This window comes from Cataglyphis hispanica, chromosome 1, assembly GCF_021464435.1.
Source record: "Cataglyphis hispanica isolate Lineage 1 chromosome 1, ULB_Chis1_1.0, whole genome shotgun sequence".
In the NCBI taxonomy this organism is placed as follows: Eukaryota; Metazoa; Arthropoda; class Insecta; order Hymenoptera; family Formicidae; genus Cataglyphis; species Cataglyphis hispanica.
Window position 1 is genome coordinate 16,937,754 of NC_065954.1, and position 22,933 is coordinate 16,960,686.

Here is a 22,933-nt window from a genome sequence, read left to right on the forward strand (position 1 = left end):
AAATACGCAGGGACTCGCAAAAGTCAAATATTAGATGTAAAGCGAATGCGTTATACTTCCTATCAGAGGAGAGAATTACTTAAAGAGAGGAAATCAATCAATTCAAATTAAAATCTAAATTAGAATAAAGCAGTAAATACATTCGACTCCAAATTGCATAATCCGCCAAAGATTAAAGCGGAAATTCGAAATGTAATTCGCAGCGGTTCAACGGCACTCGTGCACTTAAATATTTAAATATCTGTGGTTGGAAACCATTTTAACGTCCATGTATAAAACTCGAATCCAGCTTGGACCGGCCTGAGCTTAGTCTGCATAGAGCATCAAACCGAGCCAAGATTCAGGATTTAGCTAAAATTCGGCCAGGATCAAGCTTAAATTGGAACCAACTTGAGCCAAGTCGGTTTTAGAGAGTTAAGAGAACGAATTGATATATTATATGAAAAATAGATAATTTACGCGCACGCGCGATTAGCATATATATATATATATATATATATATATATATATATATATATATATATATATGAGATGTAAAAGCCACTTATCTCATACATATATACATAAACAAATGGCTTTTTATAGACTAAAACTAAATAATACTCTCGAATATAATCTTTTACTTTTTTATCTATTTCACAATACCTCGCACAAATATATGCACAATCGTTGTAATTAAAGTAATTAATAATCACACACATACGTAAGAAATTATTAATCATGATAAATAATTTATTTGACAAGATCGGTGTAATCCGTCCGATTCAAATAATGTTCACCGGCGAGAATTTATGTTACACCGACACATCTCTACAAAGAGCTCAGTGGCGAAGTGAATATTTTTCGCTCGAACTTGAACTTCGCTTGAACCTCGTTTATCACACGTCAGCGACGCAGTCGGGAGAGGAAACAAAAGCATTTGTTATCTCTCAAATTGGAAAGTCATCCGCCCATTATTCTCTCGTTCTTGGTCGAGCGTGTACGCGATAGTAGCTACCAGAACGAAACGCGTGTTTGTTAGCAGAAATTGCGCTATGAAAGATAAAACACACAATGCAATTGCACAAATGGAATCGTTTCTTCTCTCGGTCGCTACATCCTTTCGGATAGATAAAAAGAAATAGGATGAGAAACAGACACTAAGATGGCCGCCGGTTTAATCAATTTCTTAGGTTTACATTTTCTGTTTTCAGGTCAAATAGTAGAGGAAGAAAAATAGAAAAATTAATAGATAAGATAATAAAGGATTATTTAATCATATTTGTAAAAAGATGTAATCTGATCACGCGTATTCTCTTCATTATGACACTAATTTCTTTTTGCTTAAATATATTATATAGAAATGATGACTTAAATAAATATTAAAAAAATAAATCATTCAGATTTATTAATAAACTTGATGAAGTGAGATTTATATTAAAGAAAATAAATGCAGAAAAACGATTAAAGGATTAACGAAAAGAGATTAAGGATTAAATGCGAATAAATATCAAAATAAGCAGAAAAAGAGAGGCATAAGCGTATCTTCGCAGTTCATAAAGAATTTTCTAAAAAGATTACATCATCGGATAAGAAATTTAAAAAAAGATAGAAAATGCAATTTATTTTTATAAGAAAAATGCCAGAAAATAAATTAAAATTAGATATTGTATTATAATAAAAAGATAATTTTTATTATAATTATTATAATTTTTATGTGTAATAACTAATAAAGAATTCAAGAAAGAAAAAAAATTCAAATCGACTAAAGAGTATACCAACTAATTTACATTTATAATGCCATATTATTATTACTTTCATATTATTAATTTATATATTAATAAATAATAAATAAATTTATAAATAAACCTATATTATAATAAATAAAACTGAGCAAATGTGTACGAATGAATAAACATGCAAGCAAGAATAAAAATTTAAAATTGCATTTAAAAAAAATAAAAATATTTAGGATATAAGATAAATTAATGCATTAGAATAAACATAATTTTCAACAACAGTTAAAATAATTCATAGATAAAATGAAACAGATATAAGTAAATAAAAATTTAATAACTAGAACATTAGATCTGAAAATAGACCAGAAGGACTATCGAATACAAAGACCAACAAGAACTAGACTAGGACACGGAATAAAGATGAAGTATCAGAGAGAACATTCGTAACTAAAGGAGAGCAAGACAAGTAAAGCCAGTTTCGCCAGATCATAGAAACTATTGTTTCAAAAGGAAAACTACGTGAAAGGGAGAACGTGAAAAGAGACGCATGCGATCTCTCGACAAATCCATCAGCGAGCGTAGTAGCTATAAATCGTTAAAGATAACAGTGCCTGCCGCTGAAACACACGATAGGGAAAAAAGAGTGACATAAGGGTGGGCTATCTCTCTCCTGCATCACTACGTACGATCTAGGTCGCCTTGTCACCTCTTTATACATTATCGTCGAAGAATACAGCGTGGAAAAGCCAGGCTATAATATTCTTTATTATGTAATTTTTCGATCGATCGAACATTTCTGCAAACGTTACTGCAAACGAATAAGCGATCGAGCTTTGTATGCTATTAGCGCAGCTAATCCAATTGCACCTCGATTCAGCGTTTAAATAATATGGGCTCGACATCGGATTCTGAGATTCGATCGGTATAGAGAAAGTTGACAAAAATGTGTACGCGTGGCTTGCTGCGATACAAGGGAAAACAATTAAGTGCATCTCTGCTAGAAAAAAATTAATTAAAAAAAATGGCTCTCGGTATTGCAACGTCTATTAATTGTCCAGCTGTGACAAGTGAATTCCAAAGATCTCGCTTATGGATTTCTAAATTTGCTAATATCTTTATTTTCTAGCATTAAAATGCTACTATTCATATGTTTAATTATATATACTTATATATAATTTTTCTAAAATTCTTAATATTCTACTAAATTTAATTTATTCGATATAATGTTATATATCATAACGCAGCTCGTTCGATGTGATCAAAACACGAGTCAAAGCAGCAAATATATAATACTTTTGAAGATGTATTCTCGCCGATATCTTCTCGCACCGCGGGATTTCCCCGATTATTTATAGCGACTGTCGCAGACGCCGATACCGACGACGACGACGACATTCAGTGTAATCGTGCTCTTCGCGGTCGTCTGCATGAGCCAACCACCTTCATCGTTCGCCACCTGCTACTAATTACGTAAAACAGTCAAACAGATAAACGGACGCTGCGGTCACTTTTTAAGTTTCGAAAAATGAACAATGAACATGAATTTTCTAGATTTTTTTTGTAGCGCAACAATTTAATAAAAAATTTTTTTTTTTTTACTTATAATTAATATTAATAACTTATAACTAATATTAGTATGAATACAATATTATTAAGTAATGCGCAATGTGCATGAAAACATTCGTTTATCATATCTGAAATAAAAAATATAAATTTTCTTTTATTAAATACATTAATAGCTACCTGCTATCCAAGTATTTTTTCAAAATTAAAAAAAAAATTTTTTTTTTGTTTATAACAAAAAAAAGAGAATTAGATTTTAAAAAGGCTTCGTTAGCCGATGCAAAATCTTATTAGGAACTGGCATGCAAAATTTGAAATCAACCTGTCGATCCGATGTTTCATGCATACCGTGCATGAAAATAGAAATATGCAAATATTTGCATAACTTTAAAAAATTTAACTGGAAATTTTTACTTGAGTATTTAATAATATTATATTAATATTGTAAAAAATAAAAAATTTTTATGAAGTCATTGCGCTGCAAAAATCTAGAAAATGTATTCATTTTTCGAGAGTTCAAACGGGTATGCCCCCTTAACGAAAATTCGATAGTAATATTTAATCCCGATTTGGAAATTGCAGAAACATTTAAACAAAAAATCCAAAAGTAGAGATCAAAATTCGAAAGTTAGTAGATTTTCTGGGACATTCAAGAACGAGATTTCGAAAGCGATGAAAACATTCGAAAGTCTGAAAGTTACAGAAATATTCGACTAAATAACATCGATTTGAATAAGAGGAGAAAGTGGTGAACTGAAAAACTTCTGACCTCTTAGATTTTATCGATATTGGACTTTCTTAAACTGTAATGTGTAATATGAATTTTGAAGAAATTTCTCTGAAAATCCTCTTAGGGTCGAGATTGGAACCCAACTTGAAACGCAACATTTCATAAATCTGAATGTATATTTTAGTCAATTTCTTGAAAACATAGCATGAAAAATATAACAAATTAAAAAAAATTTTTTTTATAATACATTTGATTGGTCGTTTACGATTTTTCTCCCCGTAGATAAACTTGTCGCGTTTGCATTTCTCTCATGGCAATACAATAAAATTCAAAATATCGGACCGAAACATCGAGTGAAAACATGACATAGTAAACAAAAAATATTATTTCTGGTTCCAAAAATCACGAAGCATTTTACAAACTCGCACAAGTTACAAACTCGCAAATAGAAACAAAGGCCATAGAATTTTTATACTCTTTGCAGTTAAAATTAAAATAAAACGTCATAAAATGAAAATATCAAATATATAATAATTCATGGTAAGCTTTATAATAATTTCGATGTCAATATTTTTTTGCGCATGATAAAAACATTAAGAATATTCGTAATATTTTTCACGACTTTTCAATTTTTTAAATTAATTTTAATTTCATATAATTAGCTCTTGCATTAAAACTATCAAAGTAAAATCCATTTAAAATTATAAATAATTAGGTTCCATTGCATTTAATTCCGCATTTAGAAATTTGTTTTCAAGAATTCAATTTAAAACATTTATAATTAAAAAAACTATTGGCTTTTCAATAAACGTTACATCTAAAAAAAAACTCATATTCGACAAAGAGTTTGTTCTTGACCTGATCTGTTCTTGAGCTGGTACGAGAACAAAGACACCCTGTATATCTGGTGATATGCGCTTAATTTTTTGTCTTTAGGCTCACAGTTAGGTGCGTTCCAGAGAAATTTACGCGGCAACCATTGTCGGGCGACCATAATTCATCGGATAAGACGGATTTAAGAGAGTTCAGCTTCACGACGTTTCTTGTCACCGCAGATGATATAGTGCAGAAAACCGGATAGCATCGAGACACTATTTCTCGTCTATTGCGTTTAGAATGTACAGAGTGTGCACAAAACCGTCATCTCTCCGTTCGTGTAAAACTTATGTTTCAAATTCAAAAGATCTTTTTGAGATTTTAATATCATATCGTTGATATCAGTGCGTTTTGTGTGATTAATATGAGATAAAATAAAACTAAATACTTCAAAAATTATTAAAAAATGTAATGTCTATATGTAGCAAATTTTTTTTCATATGTAGAACTCAGAATATTTATCGTATATTATATATTAATATGCACAATTTATGAAAAATGTGAAATATACATATGTATAACAAAAAATATATATCTTTTTTTAGATACATAGTTTTATATAGCAGTTTTGTTATCTTTTTTTTGGAACCAGGCTACAAACTGAGCTAAAAAAAATCACATGTAAACATGGCATGAAATATTCGCAGTCATTTACAATTGTCGCGACAAATGCATCGCATTTTCGATTTTGATCGTTCGTTTTAGGATTAAATGTATCCTCGGGAATATGCGAAAATTGATCGTCCGTTAAGTCCGTCGTGCAAATTAATACACCATCATCATAACGAACACACTCACCATAAATAGGCGGCCATTGTGGATGTGCGGCGAATGCTGCTGGTTACGTTAGTGGGGCGAGTACTGCGGAAACAGGGATCTGCAAACAGACAGAACAGAGACGTTCCTCAGAGAGCGTGTCAGCAGGAATTTGCATGCATCCGTGGACGCGTTAATATTGCACACACCGCAAATCGGTGCATCGGATGCGTGTACATGGGACATTGGATCATTGATTTGCGCTCTGCTACTACAAGCGACACAAACTCTTGCTCGATATCATTTTAGCTCGTTGCAACGTTATGCAACTCGATGGCGTACGTGCGTAATATATGATATGAGTCCTCGATAAAAGCGTATTAAGCGAAGATCAAACAAATTAGTATCATGAAATGATTTTGTTGTTTTATTCCACGGAAAGACATATAAGCCGTTAATGATCTCATAAAGCTTGTAAAAGAGCGGGAGAGAATGAGATTGCAATTATAATTTTTATAATACGTAATATTTTTTATGCTTTACAGCATAATATGATATGCCACGGACTTGATGACAAACACATGATCTTCGCTCAATGACTTCTCTTCAATACGTATAAATAAATAGAGAGTAACTGAAAGATCCGTAAAAATTTTGAAAGTAAGTTCTAAACTTTTATTTCTACGTTTGAATTTTTTTCAAATATACATTTTTTAAATTAATTCATATAGCGGGGTCCCAAATTAAATAAATAATTTCAAATTAACAAATGGTATAAAAATGCCTTGGTTTTAATATTCATTAGTTCCGTACGATTCGATTCTCATTCATAGTTAATTACTGCACGAATAATGGGGTTTAATTACCATTCTCTTGCAACTCTCCCTCGCTTCGGTTTCGTGAAATATTTAACGAAATCCTTTGAAAATGATGATGCAGAAATTTTTTCATTTTTGAATAATTTAATTAAAATCGATCGCCTGAAAAATGCTTGCAACTTGGCTGCAATCGCGCAAATCGTAAAAAAAGAATTGTCAATGTCAATCAATAATTCGCGTGACCTAATTATTTTTGTCTTACATTTCAATCCCTTACGTAAAGATATCCTATGCAAAATAATATAAATTAAATAAAAAATAATATATGAATAATACATTATGTGTATATGAACACGTAATATACATGCATACATACATATATATATATATATATATATATCTTTTTTCGAGATTTTCAGTAAAAAAAAATTTCGATGAAATTGCATTTCCCTTTGATAAGAAAATCTGCATCAACTTATTATTCCGTGACCGCTTCATCTAATATTCATCTCGTGAATTTCAACGTCGAAAGCACGAATCATCCGCTTCACGCAGGAATGCTGAAAAAGCAGCATGAAAACGGATGCGAACCGGCCAGCGCGCACGTTAATTCAAATATATACGCGTCTAAAATTAATATAAATTAGCGCCGCCGACGGCTTGTCGGAATGCGAGCGTCGCGTTCCTGTAAATTGAGACAAGTTACAAGCTACCATCAAGACGGTCAACTACTCCCGAACTAAGGCGCCTTATAATAATACGCCATCAACAATGTTCGCCAGGTATATAGGATGTATTTGATAGATGTTCGATGCAAACAATATTGTTCATAAAAAATTAAAATTTGAAATTTTATTTTTACATTGCCTTGAATTTATACTAATTTATACTAATATATTGATTTTTAATCTTAGTATTAAAAGATGACGGTGCATATGATAAATATCTCATATAATTACAAAAAAAAAGGATTATTAGCTTTATAAAGCTCTGACATAACATTTTTCTGTCATGCTTCTAAATTTTAAATTAATTTCATTAGAATAATTATTTTTCACAAGAGGATTTTATGTATAAATATTCTAGCCATCTACATGTGTGTCAGAAGTTCATATCAGAGCTTCGTGCAAACATTAATTCCGTGCCAACATCGTTACTCGCACTAGAAAAAAAACCATAATCCGCGAGCTGTGATTGCGTTTCATGCCGCGATTCGCGTTTATCCGCGTTACACAGCAATGCTAACCCGGATTGTTTCGTTAACCGAATTTTAACGCAAAAAATTGTAGTGTAGTTCGCTAGCTTTGTGGAACACACGGTAAATCGATATACGCGTTCGGTTTCGTTGCCAAAAAAAAAGAAAAGAAAAAAAAAACGAGGAGATAAAACCACAGTTATACGAGCAAAGAGGATTACGCGATTTTCGCAGCCAGAATCGTGTTGTCGAGAAAGGCCAAAAGATCATGTGTTCTCGAGTTACAGCTCGACCGATAAAGTTCACGACGAAGCGTTCTTCCGATTGCTTTTAATCTGCAACGAACGAGCCGGGAAGTGGAGGCGAGTCTTGGAAAAGCGCCCCTAAAGTGTCGTCGGGGACTAGCACGGGGAGAATCCGTTTCTAGGGGGTCCCAAAAGGTTATTTCGGATCGACAGGGACACCTGCCGCCTCCGGCAGCTGGAAGAAACGATAAATGAAGCCGGAAAGCTAGACGCTAGTCTTCTCAATTAACGGCGATCGACGTGAATGGGGCATAAAATGCTCTCCCCGATCGAGACACGATAAATATTTTCTCGGCGAAATTGCCGCGGGAAACGATAAGATCGAGAACCTTCTGTCTACCATGTTTCAAATTGTTGAGTGTAAAATTAAACGTTTCTAATTAGAATTTTATACGAGGCTGGGAAATTGTCCGAAAAAAGAGAAAGAGAGAGAGAGAGACTGACTTTCAGAAATATAAATTATGTAAAATATTATATATTAAAGAAACACACCTTTCAGGAAAAAATAACGACAGAGATATAAGAAGATATATATATATATATATATATATATATATATATATATTCTTTTTTTTTCTATATTTCTAGAGTTACATAACTAGGTTGAATGTCGAAAGTTATTTACAAGCCAAGACACATCTCTCTTGTTACTTCCTATTTTCTTTCCTCGTCGGACAGCGGCTGTATCGACAAACATTCAACTCGGAACTTATGGAATATTGACAGATCCAAGATGACCACGTCAAAGTTCCATCTTTCGGTGGTTTTCGAAAAGAAATACTATATTCCCATAAGACTAATATGAAATGTACTCAAGTCTATAAGGACTAGAAGATTTCAGTTGTATAAAAAAGTATTCTCCATATATTTCTTTCGCTTTACAGAATTACTTAGTTCGCATAGATTTACGCGAACTTGAAACTTAGGAAAACCTTAAAAAAAAAAAAAAGAATAAAATCGTATATTTTTTCCTCAACTTTAATTTTAAATTCAATAATAAAATATTGTGTTAATTTTGAAAGGGTGAAACGAGATAGCATATATATATTGATATCTGAGGAGAGCGAACTGATAATATATAATAGTGCCGGCTGCTCGGTCAAATCAACGCGGATCGGCAGCTATAAAGTGGTGAATGTCGATTCAGATATTAAATTTCCTCGCGTTCGGCGCTCTCTGTAGTGCGCGTGCGGAATTCGTCCCCATTTCCCACAGGACCCGGTCAGCTTCCGTCCAGAATGGCACATGCGTCTGTTCATTCCGCCCGCTTTTATCCGACCGCGTTACGGGATCCGTAATGGTCGACCTGTCTCAGGATGGCGATGATTGGTCCAACTTCGACTACATGGTCAAAATAAAGCGCTGCGTTTTTATTCCGATCAGAAAATCGATTCGTTGCACGTTAAATGTATATAGTTCACACTTTCGTTAAAAATACTGAATTAATTATGTTAGATAATTAAAAAAAAGTGTCGATTAAATTGTTTAATTTTTAATTAAGTAATTAATCATTGATTACTAAGATTCTAATTAGATTAAGTGCGCTAAGAAATAAATTAGATATATTTAACTGAAACGCGGACTAAGCTCGTTCCATAAAACTCAGTCTATGTTTTATTTAAGCGTGTCTAACATATACATGTTTATATTAATATATATTATATATATTTCTATAATTTATTTACATAGAACAATTACACACAAAAAAGCTTCTATAATATGTGTGATTTTAATAAGCAGAATCTTTTTAAGTTAGAATTAAATATATTTATATATTGTCGTAATCTAATGGAAAAAAAAAAATATTAAAAATTATAAGAGAAAGAACGAAGATAAAAATTTACGAAATAGCAACTGATTTTTATTCAGCTAGAAATAACTGATCCGAGTTATAACGTATATCATTTGAGACTCGCCTTAGCGATAGATCGAGCGGACTACTTTTTCTGCCTGTTAGATTCATCCGAGACGATTTTACGCTCCGAAATTTCGAGAAAATCAAAATTGCTTCTTTGATCAAGTGCAGGAAATCGGAGCATTCTGATATTCGACATTCGACTTTAAAGCGTTCTTTCGAACCAGTGCATCATCCATACATTTATGTGCTTTTCTTCTTGTCTTTTGATCATCGGATACGCATCCATATTCTGATAAAGAATCATTTATTTTCCGTTCGAGACAGTCGGAAATGATCTTAGTAAAGGTTGAAAGAAACTCGCTATTTGTATTGCTGTTGACCCGTGAATAATCACTGCACACTGTCCTACACATGTTCTATGTGAATGACTATCATTATTAAAAATATTATCAAAGTTAACGATATTTAATATCTATTTAATGTAAAATCAAATCTCCATAAATCTAATCTTACAATATTTAAGATAAATTACAATATTTAATTCTGTATAAATAAAATTTATGCCGGAAAAAATGAGAATAAAAGTATTCTTGCAATGTAAAAGCCAAAAATAATATCAATCAAATGGTAAACTAACGATAAGTTCGCGCCCCGATATCCGTGTCTTAATTCTTATCTGCCAGTTTACCATTTAATTGTTTTTAGTCTGGGCCTGTTGCTGCTATTTTCAAAAATTAAACAATAAATAAAAACGCGTCTCATTATAACTTGAAAATAATTGTTATATTATCTTTAAAATAATAAATATAAATGAAAATGCCTATTACATATATAATATATTTATATGTAATATTTATATATAAGTATAATAATAATAAAACAATTATAAATATGTAATAAAAATAAAAATGTAATCTAAATGTATTTTTAAGCCTTATTAAATGATTTAATTCCAAAGATCTCATACCGTGCACATATTTTAATTAAATCCTGCAATATGACAAGACATAATTTTTTCTTATTGTCTTAGAAGAAATCAAAAAAATGAATAAAAATGGATAAATCGAGAGAAATGCAAGAAAAAAATCATTAAGGTAGATCCGTTGAGAAATATTGATAATTCCGCGCTACAGAGCGTAACAATGGTTTCAAGAGAATGAACCCTCAGTCAAACTTCATCTCCGAGATTTGTCAAACAAAAAGTTGTCGGCAATAAATTTCACGTTCTCCCCATTGCGTCTATTACTTTATCGCTTGTCCTCTTTTCTTTATCGCCTACGACTCGTTCCGACTCATTTCTCGTAACTCTTTAACTTCGTTCGATGTTGCAAAAGATAGACCTATGACAAAAATAAAATTAATAAAAAAGTTGCGCTCCAAAGTTTTATATAATCCTTAACATGAAAAATAAGTTTCCTAACGAATGTTTCTATTCTTTTCTGCTTTTAATACTTTCTCATTTTTTATAACATAAAAAAATCGAAAGAAAATGAATTACGATATTTTTACATGAGTCACTATGTGTGTGTGTGTTTTTTTCAGTCATTAAAATTTATTTTATAGAAGAAAGTAAGAGAAAAAAAAAACACATTAATTTTATTTCCAGTCATATATTTGCTCGCGAGGAATATAAAATGTTGCTAATCAAGCAAAAATAACGGAAACAAAATCAAGCAATTCTTAAACCAAGCCCCATCTTCGGAGATTAGAATGGATAGTGTAAGATTAGATTTATGGAGATTCGATTTTGCAGATCGAATTTCCATAAATCCCTTTTAGTCTTTCGCCCCAGGGAGCTTTTAAAGGGCGTGCGCCACGTATACACGATGACATTCGGAAACGTCTTCTTGAAATAGAAGCAGAAGGGACGACGCACTATGACACTTTGCGTCCGATTTAACGGAGCAGCAAATCTACGCTGCATCCTTGTCTGAATACAGTTACCTAGTTCCCAAGTGAATTCAGCACATTGGTGAGAGTTTGATCCAACGCTCTCGTACTCGGAGCACAACTTTTAAACTCATTTATAAAGTTAACATTAACTCTTTATAAAGCTTAGTAATATCAAAACTCCGAAAAAAGACGAGCTATTTTATTTCTTTTATGCTAAAATTTTAAAGATGCGGAAACTATTATACGGGCTTAATTTTAATAATAAGAATAAAAGTTTATTCTACGAAGAATGTTACAAAAAATTAACATATTACATTAACATATTTATTTTCTCTCCAAAAGAAAATTCTAAAAATCACTTAACAAAAATGACGAAGGTAAAAACCGAAAGAACAAAGATATTCGATCAAAGTGGTCATATGTTGTAAATAGTTTCGAGATCCGTTCACGCGTTTGCCATTAACAAAGGGATTAGGGTGCTTCACGAGCTAATTGATGCGGTCCAATGAGATTGGCGGAGCGAGCCGTTCGCGAACAAATCGTCTCCGCAAGCACAGAGTGACAAAAGCCTCTTCGTGATTTAATGGCACCGAATTGCCTCTTGGCAATGTCTCCTCGTAATTCGAAACCACTGTTTTGACGCGCTAGCGACCGACCGACTTGTGCGTGATCGTAATAATGGCGCTAACGAGCTGACGCCATCGCGCTTTGCAGACCACGATGATGATGACGACATCAAGGACCAGTGATCGTAAACTTCGCCCTTCTGTCGCCGAGAGAGCCTCGCGAGTCAATTAACGCTAGAAAGAGAGCTCGAGACGATTCATTTAACCCCTTAATGCGATTTAAATGCGTCAACTGCTCCTAAACGAGTCTATGTGGTTGCATAAACCACATCATCATCTTCAACGTGTATTTAAAGATTACAGAATCAATTTAAAGTACTATTTGTATATAATACTTTTATATTCGAAATGAAAATTTATGTAATTTTATTTTGATAAAATGATACAGAATAGGGATATTGACATAAAGAGTAATTTTGAGATAGATGAGATTTTAAACGAGAGAAACATTTTTTAATTTAAATAAATTTATATCCAGTTTAATTATTTTCTAGACTTCAAAATTATTCTTTCATAAAATTAAATAACTAAAATGATGCATGTATACAAAGTACACAGACTGTTCTTAAAAGAGAGTATAATACAATGTTTTTCTCACATCTCATTCTTCGAGTATTTAAACTCAAGTTTCATTTCTTTATATATTCAGTATTTATATACATTTTATATATATTCAGTATTTTCACGTATAGCATCAATAAATTATATCTCCTCAATAATATTAAGGTATCCAAATCAGTTGAAAAAATAATAAAATTCAAATAACAATTGGAAGCATTTTAAAGATAAAAATCTCATTTTCCAAATGTTTTTAAGCTTTTTTCTTGGCGATGTAAAAAATTTTAGTTGATAATGCAAAATAATCGAAAACGTACTAAGCATTTCAATTCGCTATAGCTGCGTAAAAAAAATTATGGCTTATTTCCTAAAAGTGTATTTTAACGAGGATACTTCAAGTTTTTAAATCATCTGACGCAAAGTTTAAAAAAATTTTTTTATGTAAATAATTTCAAAGTTTGTTTTTATATCAATTTACACAGTTAATTTGAAAATGATGCCAGAGCTAGAAAAAAATTATTACCAAAAAAAGAGTACGATAAAATTTAAAAACTGAAGTTTGCATTTAAAATGTTTCCAGAAATATCGCTTTATCATCACCATTTGTCAGAAAAATACATTTTAATTCAATTTTTTTCGACCGAAGTGATGCTTTAATTTCGTTAAAAATAAGTATATATATTTAGATAGAATGATATATACATATATATCCTAAAGAGATCGCATCAACGACACATCTCTTTTTGTCTTTCTCTTTCTTTTTTCACTCTCGTGTTTTCAACTTCAAGTATATCACACTAGGTCGAGGTGACGCGCACGAGTGCTTCGTTATTGAATGTTAAATTCGTCGGTGCTCTCTCTACCGTCACGGTAATTACTCCCAATCAGTATTCCGCGGACGGCTGCCAGAGAGGAACGTCCCCTCTTCACCCCTTCACATCTCATGTCTCCCGTAGGATAATTACCCGACGATTCGCCAGTGCGAGAAGACGCGGGAATCAGTCGCGGGAATTAGGGTTCATTGACCGAATTTTTTAAAGCGGAAAGGACCGCAAGCGAGAAAAGACCGGCCAGAGCGGAAGTGGCTGGGAAACCGCGAATAATTGCGGTGCCGCGAGATGGACAGGCAAAGGGACGGCCAGAGAACGGACGGAGATTCCTTGAATAAATCGCGATGATAATTGGCGGAGAGCACGAAGAGCGAGACGTCGCCGCGGTTCGCCACGGTGGTTCGCTCGCAAGATATCCGGTTGAACCGGGCCACCCAGGCGATGTCGGCGTCGTCGCCATGATCGACGCTGCCGTGCCGCCTAATCGCTTAGAGGCTCTTTCGGGCTGAACGGACCGAGTGTCAGGAATGTTGGCGTCGATCACTTACCTCGCTAACTCGGAACAGTAGCTGTTAGACAGTGGTTGAAAAAAAAGACACTTAACGCATATACTATTTCGAGAGAAATACGTATAGAGAGCTTATATTTTATCGTACTTTTGTGAATCGCGAATTCTCGCCAAGAATTAAAATAAATATTTTTATTCGTAACAACTTAGCGGTAACTAATCTAATTAATTGTAATGTGTATTATTATTGTTCAAGTTGTTAAGATAAATTCAAACTAAAAATATATTTATATTTATATATAATTTTTTATATTTTTTGTATATTTCCAAAAGAGAAATACAGAATTAGAGCAACAAAACGAACAAAATTCACATTTCTTTGCGATGTCGCGCGTCAGCAATAACATTTTATTAGCAATGATAACGATCACTATTACAGGAGTAAATGGCCGCTAGTCGATCAAATAAAAACAAGAATATGATGCTCGTAAAAGCCGGGTCTACAAGATTGTAAGCCTTCGTTCAGTCGTTACTCGCGTGCGGATAATTATCGTCTTGAGAAGAAAGACACACATACATACACAGAGAAATAGAGTTATTTAATCCTGTAACTGTAATGGTCACGACAGATAGCAAAAGAAAAAAGATGAGAAAAAAGCTCGTTAGCAAATCGTTAGTCACACATTCACGCCAATCCATCGTTATCTGTCGGGAAAAGTCGAGGATATCTCGATCGAGGAAATGTCAGGCGACGTGGAGACAGTTATCGCCTGTGGGACGTGTTCAGATAAGTCGCAAACCGATAAAAAATTCTCTAAGTAGATATCTGCGCATTGGCAAAATCTTTCCTCTTTCATTCATGAGTTTAAATATGAACAGATAAATAAATAAATAGCTGAAAAAATTTATTTAAAGAAGATTCTCATGTAACATGCCTCGGGATAAATCTGTAATAAAACATCTGATATTTAAGTTCATACATCTATAAATTTTGAGAGAGAGAAAGAAAGAGAGAGAGAGAGAGAGAGAGAAAATATTATATAAGATAATATAAATTAATTATTAAAAAAAAATTGTAATAATAGTACGCACGCCCAGATTATTCCGTTAATACCATGCCGAATAGACAAACTTTAAGAAATTCTAAATTCTTAAAATATCTATTTCATATTTTATATATCAATTATTATATTTCCTATATTGTGAGTTTTAATTTTTGACGCTTTATCTTTCATTGAAAATGCATGAAAAGTAAATGTAACAGAAAAGAGAGAGACACGATGACGGAGAAGAAGACGACGATGAGAGCCAGACGAGATAGCATTTCGTGAATTTCAAAAATGCCATCAATGTCAGCACGGCAGACAGTGTTGCAGGCAACGATCTATTTATAATGCGGCCGCGCGCAGAAATTAGGCAAACGTTGCGAAAGAGAAACCGACCACGAATGCGAGTTCGAGCGTTCGATCAAAAAATCGAGCCGTTGAGAAAAGAAGAAGTTCCAAACTCACAGAATTCGTCTTCGAAGCGATGCAACGCACTTGCGACCGCATCCTGCATTGAAGTGAATTATTGGACATCGCGTCGGACACAAATCACCGCCGAGAGTTTGGCGTGAATTGCATCTTCTGAGGGAAGAAGAAGCGATCACGTATACTCGCGTTCGGAGGCGCGAACAAGCGAGACGAATACTTTGAATTAACTTACGACGAGAGAGACGTATATCTGTTTGGTCTGCAAGGATAACGGATCATCGTTTGCGCTAGAGGATTTCCGCGCGGACTCCATCTCACGCCTCTAAGAATGAATCTCGTCGCAAGGGAAAATTTTATAACAAAAAAACATACGCGATTCTTGAAATTCGTAAAAATTCGCGCAGATCAATACACGCGATGCCCCTCGATCGATTATACTTAAACATAAAATCTTACTCGCATTTTCATATTTTATTAGCATTACATTCGTAAATTTTTCAATTTTAGTTTTTTTAGAGGCTTAATATATTAGCGGATATGCCTGTATTAAAAACGATTCCCACACAACCCCTGTCGTGCCATTTTTTATCCAAAGTCGCTAAAAGTGCCGACTGTGCGTTTTTCCACACCAAGAAGAAACCCAAACGGGATGAGAAGAGAGGAAGGAGAAAGCGCAGGATAGGAAAGCAATCTCGTTAGGCGAACGCGAACCCCGTTCCGTCGATTTGCCTCGCGACTTCGGATATAAATTAAGGGCTATATATTTTACGACGGCGAATAGCCAACCAGTCGTCGGCGGCAGGAATCCGTCTGGAGTCCGTCCGCACTTCCGTCCGATTTCGAAGTAGTAACCCAGTTCACCGGGAATACGAAACGAGATATACGAGCGACGCGGCGATTAAAGTCGCGTTTATAGTTGCGCGTCAATGCATTCTCAATTAAAATTATTGCTTCTTACCGCGTGTGACTAACACGGCGCATTTTTACTAACTCTTATCCGATCGATGTTAATTAGTATCGATTAAGAAGAAAAGAGTGACAGAGTGATTTAGAAACGTTCGATTTAAATAATTATATAACATTTAAATGAATACAAATTCTTTGTGAGAAACTTATTAAACATATTTATCACTCTTTTCTTCTTATTATACATATAAAATTCCTAAAACATAATTATTTTGAAGAATTACTGTACTTAAAAAAAAAAAAAAAAAACCCGCTAGAATAATTCTTTCTCATTGAAATAATGCTTAATAATTCGAATAAAAATTAACTTTGTGGAATTTTAACGTTGATATAGCAAAATACAATCAGACTCGTATTATCACACATGCGCGATCTATGAATAAATCGACACGCACGCGTTAATAATTGAGAAATATGTTCGAATATATAGAATATTTTAGGAAAAATATAAAAACTTCGTCAACAGTATCTCAAGCTATTCTAAAGTAAACAACTGGTTCTGAGAATAATTTCAAATAATATTCTTCAACGCAGAATTTATTTATGCAATTCACTAATTAATTCGCACCATACATTCTTAACTATTTAAGTAATCACAATCCTTATTATTGCTAAGAAAATTATGCGTTTTATCAAATTGTAGCAGAATATCTCTTGTATAAGAAAATTATATATCAAACTGTCATGTAGCGTTTAAAGGAATCGAGATTTGCAGTGCGCCAGTTAAGGTCGCCAAGATCAATTCGATCGTCGCATGCTTCAAATGCTGCAGTCCTCGATCAAAGACGAGAGAGCCGCGGAAGAACTGCGATAAAAACGCAAGAAACTTTTCCGCGACGTCACGCACGACGCGTCGTTTGAGAAGAGACATGCAAAAGACAGACGTCGAGCCGAAGGATGTCGCGTGCCGACGTGTCTTCACTCGAATTCTCCTTCCCCTCCAACCAACCCATCTCCTTTTGCTTCTCTCTTTCTCCCGTTTATCCCTCTTCTTTCGCCTTCTCTCTCTTTTTCACACTTCTAATCTTTTTTTGCTTCCTTTATTTCCGCTCTTCTCATTCCCCGCCGGGTTATGCAACCCGCGGACAAGCGAGGGGGATATATTTGCGTCGTGGAATGCCGCTAATTGGCCGAAAATAAATACCCACGTCGAAGAATGTTTCTCTTATCCTTTCTCTCTCTCTCTCTTCTTCGCTTTGAATCGCTCTATTATCGTTCTCTCGCGCCGTCGGTTGTGATTGATCGAGAGTCAGCGAGACATTTTCATTTAATGCGTCTCTATATAAAAGTAATATTTAAATTTAATTATCTCTTGAGATAAATAACTCGAGAAATTTCTCATCTTAAACTGTACAAGATTAAATACATATATTTTTTTTTAAACATTATATATATAATGTATATATTTTATAAATAAGATTATATGAAGGTTCCAAATTGGTCAAAACAGACAGAGATAGGCGAAGCGGAACCAGTACAGTAATTTAGGCAATTTTTTGCAATTTTCTAATTTATTACAGCTCTATAACATTCGAACGTTTCGGTCCTTTCTTTGGACTATCCTCAGCGCAAATTCATAATAATAATAGGTTAGTGAATTTCGGCAAAGACGCACGTGAACGTTTTAAATAAGTGAACATTAAACGGAAGGCATGTCAATTTTGTTAAAATGGGTTAGTCAAAAAATAAAAAGAGTTTCAAATTATAAATTATGCGGTAATGAGCGTCATCCATAGGGTATGTCTCTCCATTGTTCGCGGGCAGTGGAAATGTGGATACAATCCGTCAGTCAATCATGATGACGATTCTTCACTGTATGCCGTGAGTGAACATGCATATCTGAACCGTGAAGAAGATAGCACAATGGAATATTTATATATTTTATAAAAGACATAACTGTAAAGAGACACTTCAAATTCAAAAACTTACGAAGTGATTGATTGATATCCCATACATCATGGAATGTCGCATGGTAGCAGTTGTAAATCTTTGAATTAGTAATTAGCACAATAAATAACAATAAGATCACATTGCTAAGCTTTACTAACAAACATACTTATACGTAACACGTGCGCAGTAATAAAGAAGCGACTGTGATATAAGCGGTTTAAAGAGTGAGCGAAATCAATATAACATGTCTGTGATAGTGTCTAGGCCAATGTGTACAATCAAAGGTTAAACTTTCGGGAGCTTGTTTATTGTGTTGACATACGCGTCATGTAAGCCCTCGGTATCGGTTTGTAAATTTAGGCTGTTGTTTTGTCTTTTGATAAATAACATTTCACTTAACAGGCGTTTATTATAAATTGATTCTATGTCTAATATTTTAACATCGTTCCATTTAAATTCATGATTATGTTGTAGTCTATGGTCAGTAATAACGTTACGTCAGTAGTAATGTTATATATTTTATGTTATATATATTTAATATTCACATAAAATATAATTTTTTAGGGATGGTTCCTCGTCTATTCTAATTTGGAAACTAAACAATCCGAAAAAAAGAGAGAGATTGAGGTACTGCTGTTGCTGCTTAATTACTTAACGGATAAATGTTTCTATCTTGTTGAGAAAATTATGCGCGCCGCAATAGATTATTTAGAATCTGCAAAGTGCATCAGAGGATTAAGCGCGACTCTGCCGCGAATTTTTCTTTACCCCTTTAAGCCGCCGCAGATTATCTCGCGTAAAACGCCCCGCGGAAGATCTATGTCGCACAATGTGGCAAGAACGTCTGATGAAAGATACAGGGAGTTCTATTTGTAACGCGTGCAGAGGTGGCCGAAACCTGTCCGAAACAAGACGAATCTCGAGGTGACGCCCACGCGATCTCCGAATGTCGTTCGTAAATTTTCATCCACGAAATGCCCTGTCGTCCCGTCCTTTTCACCGCTCGCTCGCTTTTCCACGCCGGAAAAACGTGCTTCTCCTTGTCGTGACAAGAATTACGAGATCGCCGCCCCGAGCAAGGCGACTTGCGAAAAGTCGCGGAAGCTTTCGATCGTGACGGTTTCGCATCATTATTTCTAAAGATATCTTAAGTCGGAAAACGTGTACGTCTAAAAATTCTGGATGTATATTATATATATATATATATATATGTATGTATTATCATTTGAGAGAATTCACAATATCTGCAAAAATTTAAATTTCTTTTTTAAATGTTTTCATGTTGTAAACAAAGGAAAAAATTTTAAATATTTATTTTATTTAAAAAAAAATTGAGATGTAAAAATTGATTAACATATACATCAATACAGTTGGAGAGATTTTTGGAAATCTTTAATATAAAAATAAAACTTGAAAGCAAACATTATTTTTCATTTTGAAGCAAAGTATCACTAATGTTTCGTTTCTAATTAAATATTTCCTTTTCTATAACTTAATTGCTATTTTTTTGTAGAATTATAATATAACAAGAATAATCATCGTATCTATGGATGTTCGTAAAAAATTATGCTTAAATAATCATAAAATTTAACAGTCCACTTTGAGAAATATTAGTGCAAAAGCAACCTCTTCGAACGCCAAGTACTATTCAACACGAACTAAGGATCAGACAGACATTAACAGCAAACGTGCACCGACAATATAACCGTCTGAGCGCACTCTGTCTTTTTGCGTAATCCGCTCCACGCTTATCCTTATCACTCTCGATCCTACAATGTAGTCGGTTCTAAACTAAGACCAACGTCCGGTTCCTGATCCGCGAAATAAAGCGGAGGCTGAAAGAGCTAGAATTCGGTGAATCAAGGACGCGAAGGAGGAAAGGCTTCCAGTCGAACGGAAACAGAAAGAAAACAACTCGGTACTAATATCCGTTTCCGAAAAGATCGCGCGTAAGAAGAAAGAAGGAGACGAAAGAGAGTGGAGAAAAGGGATTTCCCGACGGGAGGAGAAAGGACGTGTGAAGGATTCGTCATGTCCTCATGTCTGAGCAATCAGGGAAAAAAGAGTGCATGACAGCCGGTCAAATTGACATTGCGCCTGATTCATCTGAACTCTCCGGAGAATCGTTGGCGTGATATCCTCCTCGTGTAACGCGCCTCCGATCTCAAGATATGCGGGGTAATGGCCCCTACGCGGCCACCTCATCCTGCCATTCCTGCGGCATCCCCGGCGAAATCGAATCACACGGAAAGGAAATCGTAAAGTTAAGAGCTTTCTCTCGTTCATTTCTCCCGCGATCATTTATAGTACTTTTTAAGCTTTGACTTTTCAGGTTTTTAATATTATTATCAGAGAGATTATTATAATAAATATTCAACTTTTGCAATTTCTTAATACTTTCCATATTATTATCATTATTATTATTATTATATAATCATTTATTCTTATGGATTTCGCGATTGAAAGAAAATCTTGAACATGTGTATATTTTATTTTACATTATATTATATCATTCAATTATGTAACAAAATTATTTCTTTCTATGTATTATTATTATTATATGTATTATTCTATTATTATTATTAAAAATATGATATTTTGTTAATATTGTTAATATAAATAAAATAATTAAATCCCTATATCTTTATAAAATTAACATTTCTTTTGGAAGAAATTGAACACGCGCCTAAAATACGAAGCTCTAATTGAAATTCCTAGACGACGACGACGACGACGACGTGCTCCTTTGCTGCGAACAATAACATGCGTAACAGTTGCTGCGAATCTCCGAATGGCTTTCGCCAGATTCGCACGAAGTGCACACTTGTTACCGTGCGCGAGAAATTGCGAGCTGCACAAACGACGGCGACGAGCGAGTTTCGGCGCCGCGTTGTCGTTTTCCACGCCATTCGTCTTGCATGTAAGTATACGAAGGAACGAGCCGTGCTCACGTCCCTCCTATAATTGGTGAAGGAGAAACTGCCTACTAATTTCGCAAATATCGCGATAAGCTGTAGAATACGCCTGGAAAATCCTACAAGATTAGAAATAGACGTTTTGTTTCAAAGAGCACATCTATAAAAAGATGGCAACTCAATATTTTTATAAAAAAATATGAGTTTAGATCTTCATTAAAAATATATGTGTTTGTGTGAATAAATTGAAAATTAAGAATTAAATTTAACCTTATAATATTTAAAGTTTAACAATTTAATAAATGATGTAAACATATTCGTGTTTATGATTAGCGAATAAAATAAAAATGTCCATCTCTCATGCAATCACCCTTTCTTTTCGTCGACGATAGAATCTGATTACACACATCGCGTAACAATCCCAAACATCAAAAAAAAAAAAAAGGGAAAATGTACGGAAAAGCGTATCGAGGATAGGTAAAGAGGTTCAAACGTCAAGCGCGTTTGTAAAACAGTAATGTTCGCGATAAACGGCTCGTTAACAACGCTCAACTGAAATGGCGAGAATGAGGTGAGAATGGTGAATGATCGGTCAGAGACACAGAGAGCTCATTATTTTGCGTGTATGCACACCTGCATAGCCCTATATTGCTCTTATTACATGTTCATTTATGAAGGCTAGCCTAGAAATGTCCCCGGTTATTGGCCATAAAATCTGCCAGAACATCCATGAATAACTTTCACCGATGACATTCTTAGATCTAAATTATCTGGTTTATTCCACATTCTCCACAAGAGTGAAGCAAATGTAGCTTGTGTCAAGTTGTATATTCTAGATCTATGAGAAGTTATTAAAACGGACGATAGCACAGAGAATTATTTGAGTTTTAGTAAAAAAGATATTTAAGTAATCGCTTAAAAAATCATGCAAGAATAACTGGACGAGGGGCGCGCAATAATAAAATATCGATTTTAATTTTTTTTAAAAATCCTCTTATGTAAATTATATACGGATCCACTCTAGTATAAATATCGGTTTATTACGATTTCAGTATTTCTTTTAAAGCACGTGAGCGCGATAAGAAAATTACGTGAGTTTTATCGTCTCTGGCACGTGGGTTGAAAATTGAGGAGAGACGGCGGGATTATCGGAATCTAGTCGCGGACCGATAAAATATCTAATACAGATAATCGGCCGAGTAGAGTCGGCGTTGTAAAGAATGGCGGCGAGACAAAGTACAGCGCCCTCCCCTCGCGCAGTCTGATTTATTTCCGGGATTTATCCCTCAGTCGCTCGTTCTCTCCTCGTACACTCCTCCGGTGCCGACCGATCCCGGAGCGATGGTTTCGTTCTTATTTTATTGTGTCGCTTTGCGGCACACATAAGCCGCGCTACGGACGAGTCTCCGCCGCCGTAAAGATGGAGGACTGCCTGCCATGGAACAAATACGAC

At 34.3% G+C, this 22,933-nt stretch overlaps 1 protein-coding gene across 9 annotated transcripts in view; it reads right to left on the reverse strand.

Annotated features, from left to right (window-relative positions):
• LOC126858941 (stress-activated protein kinase JNK) overlaps nt 1-22,933 on the reverse strand; it is a 141,532-nt gene that overhangs the window by 16,951 nt on the left and 101,648 nt on the right. For 6 of the 9 annotated variants that reach the window (XM_050609732.1, XM_050609684.1, XM_050609693.1 and 3 more), the window contains one exon: nt 5,686-5,764. The exons of the other annotated variants lie outside the window; for them this stretch is intronic. The gene's annotated coding sequence lies outside the window, so the exon portion shown is untranslated. The remainder of the gene's footprint in view (nt 1-5,685; nt 5,765-22,933) is intronic. 9 annotated transcript variants of the gene reach the window in all.